The sequence below is a fragment of the Antechinus flavipes genome, chromosome 1 (genome assembly GCF_016432865.1).
Source record: "Antechinus flavipes isolate AdamAnt ecotype Samford, QLD, Australia chromosome 1, AdamAnt_v2, whole genome shotgun sequence".
Lineage (NCBI taxonomy): Eukaryota > Metazoa > Chordata > Mammalia > Dasyuromorphia > Dasyuridae > Antechinus > Antechinus flavipes.
In genome coordinates this window covers 245926053-245944322 of record NC_067398.1, presented here as the reverse complement: position 1 = coordinate 245944322, position 18270 = coordinate 245926053, and the positions used below count along the sequence as shown (strand labels likewise).

General features: G+C 37.4%; 1 protein-coding gene across 3 annotated transcripts in view; it reads right to left on the bottom strand.

The window, feature by feature from the left end:
• LOC127563301 (ATP-sensitive inward rectifier potassium channel 12) overlaps positions 1 to 18270 on the bottom strand; it is a 133256-nt gene that overhangs the window by 22390 nt on the left and 92596 nt on the right. Inside the window, exon 2 of one of the 3 annotated variants that reach the window (XM_051999671.1) lies at positions 14672 to 14772. The exons of 1 other annotated variant lie outside the window; for it this stretch is intronic. The gene's annotated coding sequence lies outside the window, so the exon portion shown is untranslated. The remainder of the gene's footprint in view (positions 1 to 14671; positions 14773 to 18270) is intronic. One more of the 3 variants, XM_051999679.1, reaches the window with a different exon arrangement.

Genomic DNA, 18270 nt, shown 5'->3' with positions numbered 1-18270 from the left:
GCACTTTAAAGTTTACATATTTTTCTCACAAATCCCATGAGGTAGTGTTATCCCCATTTTATAGAGATTATGAGTGGTTAAATGACTTGAACCCAATCACATAACTAGCAAGATTCTGGGTCAAAATTTGAATCCAGATCTCTTATGATTTTACCACTTCACTGCAATATTCATGCTTTAGAAACTTGAAATGCAGAAAGTCAGACAAGAAGAGATCTTTGGACAGACAACAGAGACTATATATAGATCATGTAAACCAAAAATCAGATGTGTAGATTCTTTTGAACATATAACAGAAGACAGGGCTTCTTAATCTTTTTCCAAGAAAAGTTTTCACCCAAGAAATTTTTATATAACCTCAGGCATAGGTATGTAAAATTGATATATAAATCAAACATTTACTGATAATAAATCCTAGTTCTATGCCCACTACATTCAATTATTAAATCCCATTTGGGGTTGTGAACCACAGTTTCAAAAGCTGGACTATTGGCTACATGCATAAAATGCTGGGAAATATCTCGAAGCTCATCTCTTCCTACTCTTGATCCTTCTTTACTATCACTATTATACGGTTGAGGAAACAGAAGCCAGACAGGGAAGTAAGCTAACCAATGTCACACAGTAAGACAGTGGCAAAGCTGGGACTGTTGTTTCCCTGAACCATTTTTTTTCTGAAATATCCCAGCTACCTCCTAGGAAATAACCAGATTCCAGCTAGGACTATTCTGCTCAGGCACTGGCACTGATGTGAATGGATAGTTTGAAGACTGGGTGATAGATGGTTGAAATATCTAGGTTTCCCACTGGCAAAGTGCTGGCTTTTCCCACCTATGCCCATGATGGGTGTGGAGCAAGATATTCCAAACACACTATAAAGAAGGCTGGCTTAATTTACCTGGTAAAAAACATCACGAAGTAATTAATGGGCTGGAATACTTAGGGGTGATGGGGTGGGGAGAAGAGATTTTTCGGTTTGCAAGATTTGTTTATATGAATCATAATTCTGGATTTTCTTGAAAGTATATCCAGTTTCACCACACCCCTTTTCTTTAGATACAGTATTGGGAAGAAGAAAGAAACCGCCATTTTTAGGAAGGCTGCTTGGCAGGTGATGAACAAGGACCACAGATCAGGGATCGAAAAATGAAGATCTCTGGGAAGGTTGTTCTGAGAAACAGGTTCACATGCCTTAGGAATGTCCTTTCACCCTTTATACAGGGGAATCATAGCTATAGATGAGATCTCAGAGGCTACTTGAGACCAATTTTCTCATTTTATGCATAGGAAATTGAGGCTCAGTGATATTAATTGCTTTGCTCAGACTCACACAGTAAGTATTTTGCCCATCTTGAATGACATATCCAATACTTTTTCTTTGAGAAGAGCCTTGTGGTTGTATTTTTCTAGGGATGGGGTGTGTGTAGGGTAGACATTATTATTCCTGGATTACAGAAGAAAGGTATAGAGAATTTAGTTGATTAGTCCAGGATTATATAGCAGCAACAAGTGAGTCTAGCACTCCAACAACTTGACCTGGCTCAAAGGTAATTTTCTAAAAAGTATTAAATCACAAGCCCTCCTCTTTCTATCACCTATTCCCTCACTTCATTCCTCTGTGTTGTGATACATAGGAAAAGCCACTTATTTAGGAGTTAGGGGACTTGTGTGTGTCACTCAATACACAAACACATATTAAATTCCTACTCTGTTCCTAGACTTACTGATCTAGAAGGTGGGAATACAAAGACCAAAATAAAACAATTATTATTATTCAGTTGTTTCCAACTCTTTATGATCTCATTTGAGGTTTTCTTCACAAAGATACTAAAGTAATTTGTTATTTACTTTTCCAGCTCATTTTAAACATGAGAAAGATGAGGCAAACAGAATTAAGTGACTTGTCCAGGATCACACAGCTAGTAAATGAAGTTAGAGATGAACTCAAGAAAACTTCAGGACTCCAGGCCTGGCACTCTATCTACTGCACTATCTAGCTGCTAAAGTAGTGCCTGCCCTAAAAAAAGCTAATATTCTACACAGACAGTATGGACCAAGTTTGACTACAAGGACAGGAGGAGGTAAGAGGAGGGAGCCATCCATCAATGTAGGCTTAATGGTAGTCAAGAAGGACTTTGTGGAGGAGATGAGGATTGAGTTGAGCCTTGAAGGATGGATGAGATTTGAATATGTGAAGATGAAAATGAGTAATAGTGTAGATGTGGCAAAGTACCAAGTATATCCTTTGGAGAATGAATATCCTAGTGTGACTAGAGCAGAGAGAAGAAAGATTAAGAAAGAAGCTGAAATCAGCTTGAGGCAATAGATTAGTATCAGGTCACGAAGAGTCTTGAATGTCAAACTAAAGAATTTTGACTTCAATCTGTAATACTTCTGTATCAAAACCTACACAGATAAGTGTGGTTTGTCTATGATTATATACCCTGACCTTCACCTTGAGAAGCTAAATGAGCTGACCATAACCAGTAGAGCAGGTGTTTAAGTCCTTCAAGGTCCCAAGTATTCATCCTTATGGACAGAGCCAAAGAAGGGGCCACTAATTCACTGAATGATCTTGGATATGTCTTTTTCTTTCTCTGGGATTTGGTTTCCTCTTCTTTCAGATGAGGTGGTTGTTGTGGAAAATAGTAAAGATCTCTTACAAAGATATCAAACTCATGGAGCAGTTCACAATTTAATCCACAAAACTTTAGATTAAATTGTAATCAGGATATTTTTTTTTACAAACATGTCCAAACTTTATTTAAAATGACATTTTAAGTTTAAAGTTACTAAACAAGTCACAATGAGAAACAAAAAGGATATATTTAACTAAATATAATCAAATAGAACACAGATAATATTAACATATGGTTTTCTAAGTCAATGTGTACCTGTAGAGATCCTTATACATCATTTGGCAATCAGTCTCTATTTGAATTTGACATCAAAGCTATAATATATCACTAAAGTTCCATGATTCCATGCTCCCAGGTTCATAGATTAGTCTCTTCTTCAGGAATCCTACACTCTGACCTGTTTCTACCACTGACATATCTGTCAATCAAAGTGAATAGAAAAGAGAAAAATTTTCATAAATTCTGCCTTGATTTCTTTTATGGTCTAGGGAACCAGGACTACTCATCAAGCTAACTACTGCTGGTAACATTTGCTACCTATCACAGAAAAACACAGTGCAAACTTGATTGTGTTTATACTTATTATGATACAGCAAGTGACTCACACAAAATTCTCAATTATCCATAAGAATGGAGGAGACCATGGCAGAGAATTCCCAACCCAAAAGTGTTGCAAAACAAAACAAAACACAGACTAGAATTCTACTGCAGAAATCTTTGATATAATTTCTTTCTTAGAAATTATTATAGCTTTTAGAACAGATTAGAAACATCAACTTCATTCAAAAAAGTCATTATTAGCCACAAAAATAACAAAGAAACTTTAATATAGTATTGGTAATATTAAATTTTGACCATGCCAAGAGTTAAAAAAGCAAGAGTTCCTATGAAAAGGAATATTTTAAAGATGATCTGGTCACATTATGTGAAGCTAAGTGGAGTGTGGGTGTTTATTTTAATAAAGTTTCTTTCATAAAGAAGGAAATGAAATATAATAAAATCATGCACTTTTTTGATGGAAAAATTTTGTTTAAATTTTTTGCTAGAGCAGCTCCTAAATGGCTCCCCTATCTCCTGTGCCAGTTGTTGGAGTGGGGTTCTTTCTTTGCTCAGGCACCTTTAATGATTCCCCCAATCAAAGCAGAGGAGGAATGATATCATGCTAAGAGCAATGGGTTTAAAACCAGCAGAATAGGTTCCAGTTCTATCTGATACTTATTAACTGTATGAATTCTAATTTATTGGAGCTTCAACTTCCTTACTTGTAAAAGGGGGGAATAAAACCTTATACAGCCTTCTATATAGAGTTTTGTCCTTTGAAATCCTTTAAATACTATAAAAGTATCAAGTTTTTATTATTACAAAGTCTTAATTCCTTAGTTTAAGTTAAAAGAAAATAAATTAATAATAAAAGTAAAATAAAATAAATTAAATTAAATTAAATTTCAAAATTCTTCCTGACCTGATCCTGATTTACTACTCCAAACTGATTTCGGCTTCTCTCCTACTCTTCCTTCCCCATGCTCAGCCAGGCTGGGCTATTTATTCCCTATAAAACACACTTGGTACTTATCCACATCTACACCTTCACTGATATTTATCCTCACATATTTGAACCTCACCCATCCTTCAAGATTCAACTCATTCATCTCCTCCATAAAACTTTTTTTGGCTATCACAGGCCACAGTGATGACTTCTTTTTTGCCCCTCCTGAAGTTGGATCCATATTTGGCCCATCCTACCCAAAATTGTATTTACTTGTCTATCTAATCTTATCTTGCCCCTTTTCTGAAGTTCAGAGAACTTTATGATTGCTCCTCCCACCTCTTTCTAGTTTTTTCTACCTTACTCTCCCCTACTTCTTCGATGAACTCCTGAAATTTCTCAAACAAAACATCTATTAACTCAAGATGTTTCCATTGATTGTCCCTCATGCCTGGAATGCTCTCTCCTTATCTCTGCCTCCTGGCTTCCTTCAAGTCTCAACTAAAACTTCATCTTCTATAGAGAGCCTTTTTTGTTTCCCCTTAATTCTGGGATACTGATTATTACCAGTTTATCCTGTATGTAGCTTAAATGAACATGGTTGTTTTCATGTTGTTTTCTCCATTAGACTATGAGTTCCTTGAAAGTAGCAACTTCCTTTTCTTTGTCTCTCCAGCACTTAGCAAAATGCCTGGCAAATGGGAGGTGCTTAATTAATTCACATGGACTGACTTCTAGGTTTTAAACCACTGAAAAGTAAGGGAGGGTCTTTTTTTCTCTAGCTCTCTCCTCAGGAAGCCTAACATAGGAAGCTGAACACATAGGAGACACTCAAAACAGAGTTGATGATCTAATTAAGAGGCAGGTATTTAAGCATCAAATTTGTTATTCAAATGGTCAAAATCAATAACTTCCAAAAAATGAATGAATTTAACTTAAAATGTAACAAAAAAATAAAAATTTGATTAAAAATGAATAAGCTTTAAAGCCTTTGGCAAGTATACCTAAAGACTCATATTGAGAAGCTCTATTTTGGGGGGAATGGCCCTAACTTAGAATGGGAAGTAGATTTCAGTATCATGTTTGAAAGAGTCTCGTGATATTCTTTTGGATGAGATACTGAGATATGAGTTAAGGAATGGTAACGTTAGGTAGATTTGGAATTGAATGAATGGTCTGACTAAAGAAATGATAAATTGAGGTTAACCTGGAGTGCTCCACGAATCTATCCTTGCCCCAATACTACTGATTATCCTTACCAGTGGTTTGGATAGATACATAACATTCTGATGATATTGGCAGAAGGGAGGCATAGAAGTACAACTGAAAGAGTGTTGGCTTTGGAATTGGAGGACTTGGGTTTGAATTTTATCATTAGTGTTTGCTTCTTAGGTAACTAAAATTTCCTGGGTCTCAATTTACTCATATGTAAAATAAATGGCTTGGACTGAGATTCTTTCTAAATCTAGATTTATTAACATTGTTGTATGGAAGAGGAGTGAGACTAGTTTTTTGCCCTGGAGGAAAAAAGCCGGAGCAATAGGTAGATCATAGATTTAGAACTACAAGGGAAATTTAAGTAATCTAGTCCAATGCTCTCATTTTACAGATGAGAAAACTAAGGCACAGAAAGGCTAAATGATTTACATCTAATCACACAGCTAGCATGAGGACTAGGCTCTGAACTCAGAGCTTTGGATTTTGAATCCAGTAATCTCTACATTGTATCATGCAATCTTTCAAATTTCAGCTCAATGTAAGGAAACTTACTAAAAATCTGAACTCTTCAAAAGTAGCCTTCAGGGATATACTTTCTATCGCTAGAGGAATAGCTCCATCAGAGTCGGGTGTAAGGACCACCTGGGAGCTGGTCAATCCAGTGTAACCATTCTAATGTTTCTAAGTCTTAAAGAATTCTCCTCTGTCCTCTTTATTTCTTCCTTTACAAAGCACAGGATAATGGTTAAAGAGGGCATCAGGAAAGTGGGATGGGGGCAGGGAATGGCAGTGATTAGTCAATTTTCTTTCTTCCAGAGCCAGGGGGAGTTGGCTGGCAGGGAGAAACCTTGCTGCTGTCAGATACTCCACCAAGTGGGTAATCAACCCCCTGTGGAAAATCGAGAGCTCATGACATGCATTTTAAGAAACAGTCAGAGCCAAGTCAGCTGAAAAACCACAACATGCCCTGAAGCAATTGAGATGTTTAAAAAGTGATCCAAGTCACAGCAAGAATGCCCCCCATGTCCCTCCCATCAGAAAATTCCAGGGCAAGTTTTGGCGATATCATCATCAACATCATCATCATCATCATAGTTAGTATTTACAAAGCATTTTTAGAATTGCAAAGTTTTTACATGTTATTTCATTTGATCCTCACGACAACACTATGAGGCATACATTCTTATTATCATCATTTTACAGATGGAGAAACAGGTTAATTAAGGTTAAATAACTTGCCCATAGTCATACGGCTCGTAATGTCTGAGGCAGGACTCAGACTCAGGCTTTCCTCATTCCAAGACCAGCACTCCAAACATATAGCTAATCACACCTGTATGGGGGTCCAAAGTTCATGAACAAAACAATTTATAACCTTAACTCATTTACCCTTTCATAATAGCCCCATGAAGGAGATCAGGAAGCGATTAATGTTGACAGATGTAGAAAATGGGACCCAAAGATGTTTGTCCAAAATCACAGAGGTGGCCACAGGCAAATTGATGCTTATAATCATAATACTGGGCTTTTCTTCTTGTCATACTAACATTATCCCAAGAGTAGTCTAGACAAATTTCTTCCCATGGTACCAAGCATCAGGGAGGAACTCCCTGGGGATGGCAAGTCAAGTTGCCTCAGCATCATAATCTTGATTAGCTGGAGAAGGAAATGGTAAACCATTCCAATACCTTTGCAAAGAAAATGCCCCCTCAAAAAAAAAAAAAGTCAGACATGAATGAAAAAGACTAAAATAACAATAGCTGTGTTTCAGCATTTGGAGAGTGTTTAAAGGCTGGTTGTGCTAGTGAAAGGAGCCTGACTCTCTAAGTGACATTGGGCAAGTCATTTAACTTCTCTGAGAGTTTATCACTTGATATGCCTGAATTCATAAATGATTTCACTGGACTCAGCTTCCTCATCTCTAAAATGGAGAGCTTAGTCATTGCCTACTCAATCTCTTTCAAAGGACTGTTAGGGTGGGACAAATGCTTAATAGATAAGTTAAAGATGACCCATAGATATGAAAGACTAAAGCATTACAGTTAATGCTGCTGTTTGACTTATATTCTGCTTGTTTCTAGGACCAATTTGAATGACTATAACCTTGACTCAAGGACCTGGAATTGAGGGGATAAGATGGTGATGTTAATGGGAAGATACTGAGGTCTGACGATCAGTTTTGAGGCTTCACATCTTTCCTTTTCTTCTAATGTTTGGTATAAAATGTACCACTTCTAGCATAATCATAATCTAATTAAAATGATCCTCCACTGGTGTCAAACCACAGAAAGTTAACTTTGTATGTATGTGTATGCATGGGTGTGTATATATTTATACATATGTATACACATATGTATAAATATATACATACATATTTATACATATATATATGTATATGTCAATATAAATATATCTGTGCTTAATTACAGTCTTCTTGGAGGAAGTGGAAGGATTAGAAATGGGGAAAAAAGAAGAAAGTAAAAAGTGTATTGCCAAGAACAACAGGAAAACATACATGGAAGTAATGAAAAGATGGACAGTTCTGAACACAATGCATAGTATTTATTATATAGGTTTCTTGAAATGGAAATTTATTGTCTCATATTTTGAATTCTTATATTCTGCTGTGCATATATCAATTTTTTCTTTTTATATTTTATATTTAAGTTTGAAAGAAAGAAAGTTAACTGCAAGTATATGGAAAGAACCCTGTCCTGGAATGGGGAGAGTGTGTTAGGAAAACTGGATTCTGATCCTACTTCTGTTATTATCTTGAGTCAGTCCCTTCCCCAATCTGCTTAGCACAGCACCCAGGACATAGTAGATACTTGATTAATGTTTGTTGATTGATTGACTTTTAATTTTTTCCTCTCTAAACTAAGGGAAGGGAAAACCAGATGGTACAGTGGAGAGAGTGCTGGGCCTGGAGTGAGGAAGACTGATCTTCCTAAGTTAAAATCTGACATCAGATACTTACTAGCTGTGTGACTCTGAACAAGCCACTTTATCCATTTTGCCTCAGTTTCCTCATCTATAAAATGAGGCAGAGAAGGAAATGGCAAACTACTCTGGTATTTGGTTCCAAGAAAAACCCAAATGGGATCACAAACAGTTAGAAATGACTCAAAAATGACTAAACAATAACAAATTTAAGAAAGTTGGACTAAATTATCTTTTGGCTCTAATGATATATGAAGATTATGACTCCCCTTGATTCATTCCAAAATTCACTGTATCTTCATTTATATTTCATTATTTCAACAAGGATTCATTGAGATCTGTTATACACAGCCCTGGAGTTAAGTGTTGTGGAAGACATTAGTCAAAAGGTGGTCTCTGCCTTTGAGGAGTTTATAGGCAGATAACTTGGTGCAGGCTCTCATTCCTTCACATTTTGACTTTTTCAATATCTTTCAGGTTTGGTCTTCTTGTCTCCTTCTTCCCCACTCCATCCAACTCAGTTGCCAAAGTAATTTTCCTAAAATACAAATCCAACCATGTCTCTTCCCCTACTCAGTAAACTCAAGTGGTTCCCTAGCACTTTCAGGATCAAACATAAAATTCTTTAATAGTTATTTAAACCCCTTCAGGGCCTGGCCCTTTCTACTTTCTAGGCTTTTACACTTTATTCTACACTCTATAAGCTTCCTTGCTATTCTTTGAACAGGCCCCTCTATCTCTTAGCATTTGATTTTTTTTTTTCCTGAAGCAATTGGGGTTAAGTGACTTGCAAGCTAAGAAGTGTTAAATGTCTGAGATAAGATTTGAACTCAGGTCCTCCTGACTTCAGGGTTGGTGCTCTATCCACTGCAGCACCTAGCTGCCCCATTATCACTCTGACTTTGCTTCAGTTGTCCTTCATGCCTGAAATGTTTTCCCCCTTATTTCCACCTCCAGGCTTGCTTTAAGAAATCAGGCTGATTTCAGAAAGTCCTAGAAAGATTCACATGAACTGATACTAAGTGAAGTGAGAAAAACCTAGAGAATATTGTACACAGCAACAATAAGATTATGTAGTGAGCAACTGCAGGAGTTGGCACTTTCCAGTAATAAGGTGATTCAAAGCAATTCCAATAGATTTGTGATGGAAACAGCCATTCACATTCAGAGAGAGAGAGAGAAAGAGAGAGAGAGAGAGAGAGAGAGAGAGAGAGAGAGAGAGAGAGAGAGAGAGAGAGAGAGAGAGAGAGCTATGAAGACTGAATGTGCATCAAAGTATTGTATTTTCACCTTTTTTGTTGTGGTGGTTTGTTTGGGTTTTTTTCTTTCTTGAGCTTTTTCCCCCTTTGATATGATTTTTCTCATGCAGCATGACAAATGTGGAAATATGTTTAGAAGAATTGCACATTTATCCTATACTGGATTATTTGCTGTCTAGGGGAAGGGGGAAAGAAAGGAGGGAGAAAATTTCGGAACACAAGGTTTTTCAAAGGTAAATGTTGAAAACTATCTTTACATGTATTTTGAAAAATAAAAGGCTATTATTATATATAAAAAAGACTAAGCTCAAATCCCACCTATGACAGGAGTCCTTTCTATTTTGTACTCTTCCCCCACACTGATTTCCTTCTTAGGTTACCTCCCATTTACTCTATACATATCTTGTGTGTAATTGCTTACATGCTGTCTTTCATTAGGATGCAAACTCTTTGAGATTTTAAGGACTGTTTTTGCTTTTCTATGTAAATCCCTCTCTCTCCCCATGCTTAGCACAATGCCTGGCACAAAGTGACTGTTTAATAAATTCTTGTTGTCAGAGGACAAAAGTTAGATATTAAATCAAGAGTGCCTACTGAGTCACACAAGTAGAAAATAAAGGCAGTATATCAGTGTGAAATGGAATATCTGGATGAGGTGGATTTTGAGCAGGACAGGATGTGGATAGATGGAAGGGAATTTTATACAAAGCAATTAACCACCCTAAGTCCTGGAGAAAAGCAGAAACATCTCAGGAGCAATGAATATCCTTTGGTGCATTGGGTTTGCAATATACCTATCAGAATGAACATCTCTCAGCAGAGGTCTTGTTCTTAACAAATGCTCCCATTTCTATGACCTTTCAAAGATTCATGAAATGTTTTACCTAAAACAACTCAGGAAGTAGAAGACCTGCTTTCAAATCCAGTCTCTGATACCTATTGGCTTTGTGACTCTGGCCAAGTTACTTAACCTCTCAGTGCAACGCCTACTTTGAGGGAAAAGGTATCACCTTGAATTAGTGCAAAACATTTATTCAACTTGGGAGTTCCCTGTATTGAGAAAATCAAAGGTGCAGTCCTTGTTTGTATTTTACAAATGAGGGAACTAAGACTCCAAGGTCAACCTCAGCCTTTAGAACATATATCTAAACTATGGGACTTGGCTGTTTTCAATAAAGAGGTAATCCAAAGCAATTCCAATAGATTTGTCATGGAAAGTGCCATCTGCAGTCACAAAAAAGTCTATGGGGACTGAATGTGGATCAAAACATAGTATTGTCACCTCTTTCGTTGTTTGTTTTCTTTTTTGTGTTTTTTCCCCTTTTAATTTGATTTTTCTTGTGCAACATGGAAAATATGGAAATATGTTTAGAAGAATGGCACATGTTTAACCTATATCAGATTGCTTGCTGTTTTGGGGAGGGGAGAGAAGAGGAGAGAAGGAGAAAAAATTGGAACTTAAGGTTTTTCGGGGCTAAATGTTGAAAACTATCTTTACATGTATTTGGAAAAATAAAATACTATTAAAAAAAAAAAAAAGAACATCGATCTAGAAAGGGAATTCAGATTTCATTTATCCTAACATTATACTTTTATAGAGGAGGAAACTGAGGGTAACGACATAGAGGAAGTATCAGTGGGAAGATTTGAACCCAGGTCCAATGACCTAGAACTAGTGCTCTCCCTACTATTTTACGCTTATGCCCATCTCTACTGTGATTTAATTTTTTTCTGCCTACTCTCTGCCTGCATCATTTGTCAGACTGATATCAGTAATTCAGAGCAGGGAAGTCGCCAATCTGACTTCTCTGAAGCAGAGAGTTTTTCTGCCCATAGTCTATATGTTGCCAATATTTAATAATGCTCATTCCTTGGAGCTGGGGTCAGGTATTCAGCTGCTGCTTGCAGAAGGGCAGTGAAGGGAGGGAAGTAATGGACCTGCCAAGAATATGTCCTTGGAGGTTCTGGCCTCTTTTGATTTGAATTCTTTCAAACAAAATATGAACCATGATTCTTTTTTTTCCCCTCTCTTTTGAATATTTATTTAAATACTTAAAAATCATTATGATCAGATTTAGACTTTTTGCCCTATTGTGGCATGAGATCGAACAGCTAGTCTGAGAACCATATAGACTCCAGGTCCACTTAGATGAAGATTTTTTGATGGTGTAGGAATCCCAAGAAATCAGTCTCAAGTGCTTAATCCCTTTTTTTTTATTTTACAATCTTTTTTTTTTAATAACTTTTTATTGATAGAACCCATGCCAGGGTAATTTTTTACAGCATTATCCCTTGCATTCACTTCTGTTCCGATTTTTCCCCTCCCTCCCTCTACCCTCTCCCCCAGATGGCAAGCAGTCCTTTACATGTTGAATAGGTTACAGTATATCCTAGATACAATATATGTGTGCAGATACAATATGTGTATTTCTTGATGAACCATGATTCTCGCACACTTCAGTATCACCATTTTCTTGACCACATATTCACATGCTTATATGGGTAAGAAGCTCTTCACCAGTTTTACAAAAGGGGGCAGTGGACATTAGCCCAGTGGTCTAAAGAATCACTTAGACTTTTTAAACTTGAGATTGACAGTGAGGAAAAGGAAAAGACTTGGGAGTTTGGGAGGCAAGCTCCAGGTATGTGCTACCTTGAGGTGTCCCTGAGGGAGACGGATGGCACTGTAGAATCCAAGGCTGGAAGTCAAGAAATCTAGTATGAACCTTAACTGTATTGTTCACAGCTCCCTGTGACCATGTACAAATGTCTTCTTTTCAGGCCAAAGATTTTCCCTCTGTAAATTGAGGAAGTTTACTTGCATGGGGTCTTAACCTACAGTTTGCAAACTTGTTTTTAAAATATTTTTTTGATATGTATTCTGACCTAGCTTGAGGAAGACTTGTAGAACTATTAGAGCCATTTCAGCAATGAAATGGACTACTTTAGGATGTGCTGATCTTCCTATCACCTGAAATGTTCAAGGAGAGACTAATTGACCATTCATTAGACATGGAGTAAATTTTAATTTTGAATGTGAGTTTGGACTAAGTCACTTTTTAATAATAATAAATTAATATATATTTGTCAAATTTTAAAAAAATTTCTTTTTCATTTCTTTGGGGGGGAGGGGGTTGTTAAGGTAATAGGGGTTAATTGACTTGCCCAAAGTCACATAGCTAAAAAGCATCAAGTGTCTGAGGCCTTGAGGCCAGAATTGAACTCAGGTCCTCCTGCCTCCAGGGCCAATGCTCTATCTACTGTCCCCTAAAATATTTTCAAATTTTTATTTAAATATAATTGGTTTTCTTTATAATTCCATATATTTTATTGTGTTTAAAACTGTTTTCTGAGAAAAATCCCATAGTTTCACTACCAAAGGGATCCATGACATAAAAAAGAGTTCCCGTCTAGATGATCCATTAGATTTCTTGTGCTATGTTCTATCTTTCAAAATTCCTTCTGACCAGAGAACTCAGGTGGTATCAGGAGCTGGAGCCAGTTATAACAGGTTTGTGGATTATTTAATTTTCAGTGAGTATCATTTACACTTCAGAAACTGACAGCTTCTGATCAAATAAGGGATTGATTTATTGTTTTGTTGATTGTCTAGACTTGAGCAAATGTTAATTATCCACATTAAACTTAAAAGTTTGTATGCATGCACAAATATTTTACTTTTTCTGGAGAGTTTGGTTGTTAAATATTTACCAGCTCAGCTCTGTGTTACTCTCTAAATATTGCTTTGCTCAGTAGGAGTGTAATAGAAAGCTCAGAAAATAAAATCATCACCAGACTAGAGACTTAGTAATTGTAGGTTAATAATAACTATTAATATATGTCATTTAGTTATATTTAACACAATTGCATAATAATTATTAAACACAAATATTAATACAGTAATGTTTGTAGTAGTAGTAATACTAGTGGTAATAGTAGTGGTAATTAGCATTTACATAGCACTTTAAGGTTTGCACAATGCTTTACATTCATTATCTATTTTGAATTTCACAACATTCCTAAGGATTCTATGATTCTACTGCAATTTATCTTCCCTGCTTGAGAAGCAAGCCAGTTTATAGATGTGATGGACTTTGGGTGTGGAATATATTTACAGGCTTAGTTGATATGTTGATTAGTTTTGCTGAAATGCTCCCCGCCCCTTTTAAAAATTATTCATTAAAAAAAGAATGGGAAGAAAGCTATAGCTATAAATAAAAGGCATGTAAAAAAAATAAGATGGAATTTTTAAAAAATTAAAAGAAAAGGCAAGCAGAAAATTATATTGTATATTTCAAAGACCCTTCCAGTTTTAGAATCTATATTTTGATAAAACAGAAATCTAATGTCAAATAAACCAGGTGGTAGGAAAGACAGTGTGGTGTAGTGGTTAAGAGAGATGGACTTGGAGCCAGAATACTTGGGTTCAAATGTGTTCCTTAAAATATATCATGTGTGATCCTTGGCAAATTGACTGTGACTTCCAGACAACTGTCTAAGACTATAACTTATAGCAGTTGTCAATCCACATTTATACAGGGGGTTTCCCCATCACAGTTTTCCAAAATCAAGAAAATTACGAGTCTATTCCCAAAGGGTGCTAGGTGGAGTGCTAGAGCATAGAGTCAAGATGATTCATCTTCGTGAGTTCAAATCTAGCCTCAGACACTTGTTAGCTGTGTGATTCTGTTTGCCTCAGTTTCTTTATCTGTAAAATGAACCAGAGAAGGAAATGACAAATCACTCCAATATCTTTGCCAAGAAAACCCCAAATGGGGTCATGAAGTTTGGGCACGACTGGAAAAATGACTGAACAACAATGGAATCACTTCCTATTCCTGTGAGAGGTACTTGTTCCAGGGGTCAGATGGCCTCCTTGAATAGTAGAACACATCCTTAGGCTGACCTTGGCTGTGGGAATTCCTGAGGTTTCTTCTTCACATTCTTTCCTCCATTCAATCTTTTCCAAACAATTCCCACCCTAAAGTCAAGGTGTTGGCCTTTCTTTGCTTCTGACTCCCTTTCTCTGGCAACCTGACAGAGTGGTTTGTGTCTCCCTTTATCTGTCCTTCCCATCAAAGGGAGTTTTCCAATAATTCTGAACTAATTAATTTGAATTAGTCACCTACCTAATCTCTAGACGTTGGATGCTGGTTTACCTGAGATGTTCTTGGGATGTCCCTCAGGGCACTGCTCTTGGTTTCAGACGTGTTAAAAGGCAGGAAGGAACCTGGGCAGGGAGAAGTGGGAACAAATATTTTCTTGTCATGGAAAGGATTTCTCAGTGCTTTTTCACTCTCTCTTTTTGGGCATCTGGAAACTGGAGAACTCTCAGCTGATTCACAGCTGAGAGTCCTATGTGTGTCCTCAGACTGTGGCCAGACATTTTCAGTCATGAGGGGATCTGCTATGTGTTCCTCTGTGGCAGATTGGTTGAGGGCCAGTGGTTTTTATCTCTAGGAGTGAAATAACTGCAGGGCCAGCTCTTGGCAATGTTGAAGATTTGATAGAGTTGGTCTTGTCTTTTCCTATTCCCCAAAGGACCTTCCTTCCTCCCTCCTTTTCCTTCCTTCCCCCTTCCCTAAAGGGTCTTGCCCTCAGACATCTCTGCTGGATAAAGCTAGATAAATGATCATAGAGCTGAAAGGAACTTCTAAGACTATTTAGTCCAACTGCCTTTTTTTTTTTTTTTTTAAGATGAAGAACTAGGCTAAGGGAATCCTCACTGAGATGTTGGCTGGGAAGCAGCGAGACAGAGTATGAAAAAATATTGACCTGGGATCAGGATGCATGGGTTCTGGTCCTGATTTTGCCAATAACTTGAAGTATAACTTTGGGCAAAATCACCTGACTTTGTGTACCTGGAAGATTGGAAGTTGGCTAACACCATCCTCCCCAGCCTCAGAGAAGCATCATGTAGTACCAGATCAAGCACTGGACTTGGTTCAAATCCCAGATTCATCACTTGCTTCCTTAGGTGTCATTTAAAATTCACCGGCCCAACAGTGTTCATAATACTCACTGTTATGCATCCTAACATCTAGATGGCATAATGGTTCTGGGCCTGGAGTTCAAATGAAGTCTAAGGTTAACTACTTTGTGAGCATCTGAGAAAGGATTTGAATCCAGGAATGCTCAGGTCTTCTGAGGTTCAAATCTGACTTTAGACACTTACTAGCTGTATAAACTTAGGCAAGTCACTTAACTGCTCCCTGCCTCAGTTTCCTCAGCAGTAAAATGGGGATAATAATAGTACTTACCTCCTGAGACTATGGTAAAGATAAAATGAGATAATATTTGGAAAGTGCCTGACACATACCAAGTGCTTGATAAATATTTTTCCTTCTTTTTTCCCTCCCTCTCTTCCATCCTCCCTCCTTTCTTTCCTTCCTCTCTCCTTCCCCTTTCTCCCTTCATCCATCCCTCCCTCTCTCCTTTCTTTTTTCTACTTTCCCTACCTTCCTTCTTTCCTTTATTCCTTCTTCCCTCCCTCCCCTCTTTCCTTCTTCTTCCTTCATTCCTTCCTTTCTTTTTCCATCCTGCCTTTCTTTTCTTCCTTCCTCATTCTTGCCTTCTTCTCTCCCTCCTTCCCTTCCTTCCTTTGTCTTTTCTTTCCCTCCTCCTTTCTTCCTTTCCTCCTTCTGTCCCTTCCTTTCCTACCTTTTTTCCCTCCTTCCTCATCTGGGAAATGAAGGATCTGTACTAGATGTCAGCCAAGCCTTGTCCCAGCTCTAAAGCTATGATCTGATGTCCTGGTTCTGACACTTATTAACTGCTGTGTGACCTAGAACAAATTACTTAACTTCTCTGCCCTGTAGTTTCTTCATCTGGAAAATGAAGGATCTGAATGAGATGACCTCCAGAGAACCATCCAGTTCTAAAGCTATGGTCAAAAGCACAAACTCTGACACTTATTACTGCTGTGTGACCACAGGAAAGGTATTTAATCTCTCTGATTCTTAATGTGCTCATTTATTTTAAAAAATAATAATATTTGCAGCACCTACCTCACAGGATAATTTGTACGCTTCAAAGCAATATAGAAATGTGTGTTATTATTCTATGATATTTTATGATCCTTCCACTGAAGTGTCTCAACGTGGCATGAAGGTGACCCTGGCTTCTCAAAGATTTTCAGCAGAAGACAAGCTCTAGCAGGCCTTACAAAGCTGGAAAAACTTTGACTCCAACCTTGGTAATTAACTACATGTCTGTCCTCTCAGGAATAGCCTGGTTAAGTTCTGAGAGGCCCATCTTCAGAAACTTGGCCATCTGGATGGAAGTTTTTAGTCACAGTGACTCAGGAAGAGTAACTGCTAACACAGGCCTAGGCTATCGAACATGTAAAACTAAGGGGTTTGACCAAGTGCCCTCTAAGATTTCTTCCAGTTTAAAATCTATTATCCTAGAGGAGCTGTGATCAGCATTTGGGAGGGTAAGTATGATGAAAAAGATAATTTGATTTTTCTTATGCAGCATGACAAATATGGAAATATGTTTAGAAGAATTGCACATGTTTAACCTATATTGGATTGCTTGCTGTCTTAGGGAGGAGAGAAGGGAGGGAGAAAAATTTGGAAAACAAGATTTTGCAAAGGCAAATGTTAAAAACTATCTTTGCATGTATTAGGAAAAATTTTAAAAACTATTTAAAAAATAATCTTTTTTTATACTTGTTTCAGGAGTAAGGATAGCAAGAAAAGCTGTCTCTTTTCCACTTCTCCCAGCCAGGATCATAAAGGTCAGACATCTAGAGCTGGAAGGGACCATAGAAGTCTTTGATTCCAGTCTTATTATTTGACAAATGAGAAAAGCAATGTTGTGATTTGCCTGGGATCACACGGCCAATATATCTGAAAGAAAATTTGCACTCAGAGTTTACTGTCTCCAAGTTTCAGCGCTCTCTCCAAAGGGTACAGTAGATAGAAGACCGGAGTTCAATTCTGACCTCAGATATTTACATGATGTTGGGCAAGTTATTTACGCTGTTTCTTCAACTGTAAAACAGAGATCATAATAGCATATATCTTTTAGGGTTGTTGGGAAGATCAATGAGGTCATATTTATAAAGCACTTAGCATAGTATCTAACAGATAGTAAGCACATGATAGATGATTAGAAACAACTTGGATAGAGTGCTGCACTAGAAGTTGGGAAGAACTGAGTTCAAATTTAGTCTCAGACATTTACTAGCTGTGTGACTGTATAAGTCACTTTACTCTGTTTGCCTCCATTTCCTCTTCCATAAAATGAGTTGGAGAAGGAAACAGCAAACAACTCTAGTAATTTTGCCAAAAAACAAAAACAAATAGAGACCATTATACATTACTGAAACAACACAATAACAATAAATGCTTAATCTTCTTTCCTAACCACAATAGCTGGGGATGGGAAATGTGGGTCCCAGGAGAGGGCCTGTGAATGGCCTCTGGGAGTGGTGACCCAGTAATGAGATGTGATGTTTCAGGAAAGAAGTACCATATCTCATGCCCTCTGCAATACCCGCCTCCCTCCTCCCCATGCAGAAGGGCAGAGCACCAATACAAATGAAAGGATCTAGGAAATGAACCAGTAGAGTGACTGTGTCCCAGTAGCAACCATTTTTATGGTGGGAAAAAGAGTGGACAAAGACTTGGGAATACCTAACTCCTGCTTTTTTTTTTTTTTTAAGAAAAACACTTTCACCAAAACCATTTGATATTGGCTAAGAAATAGACTAGTTGATCAG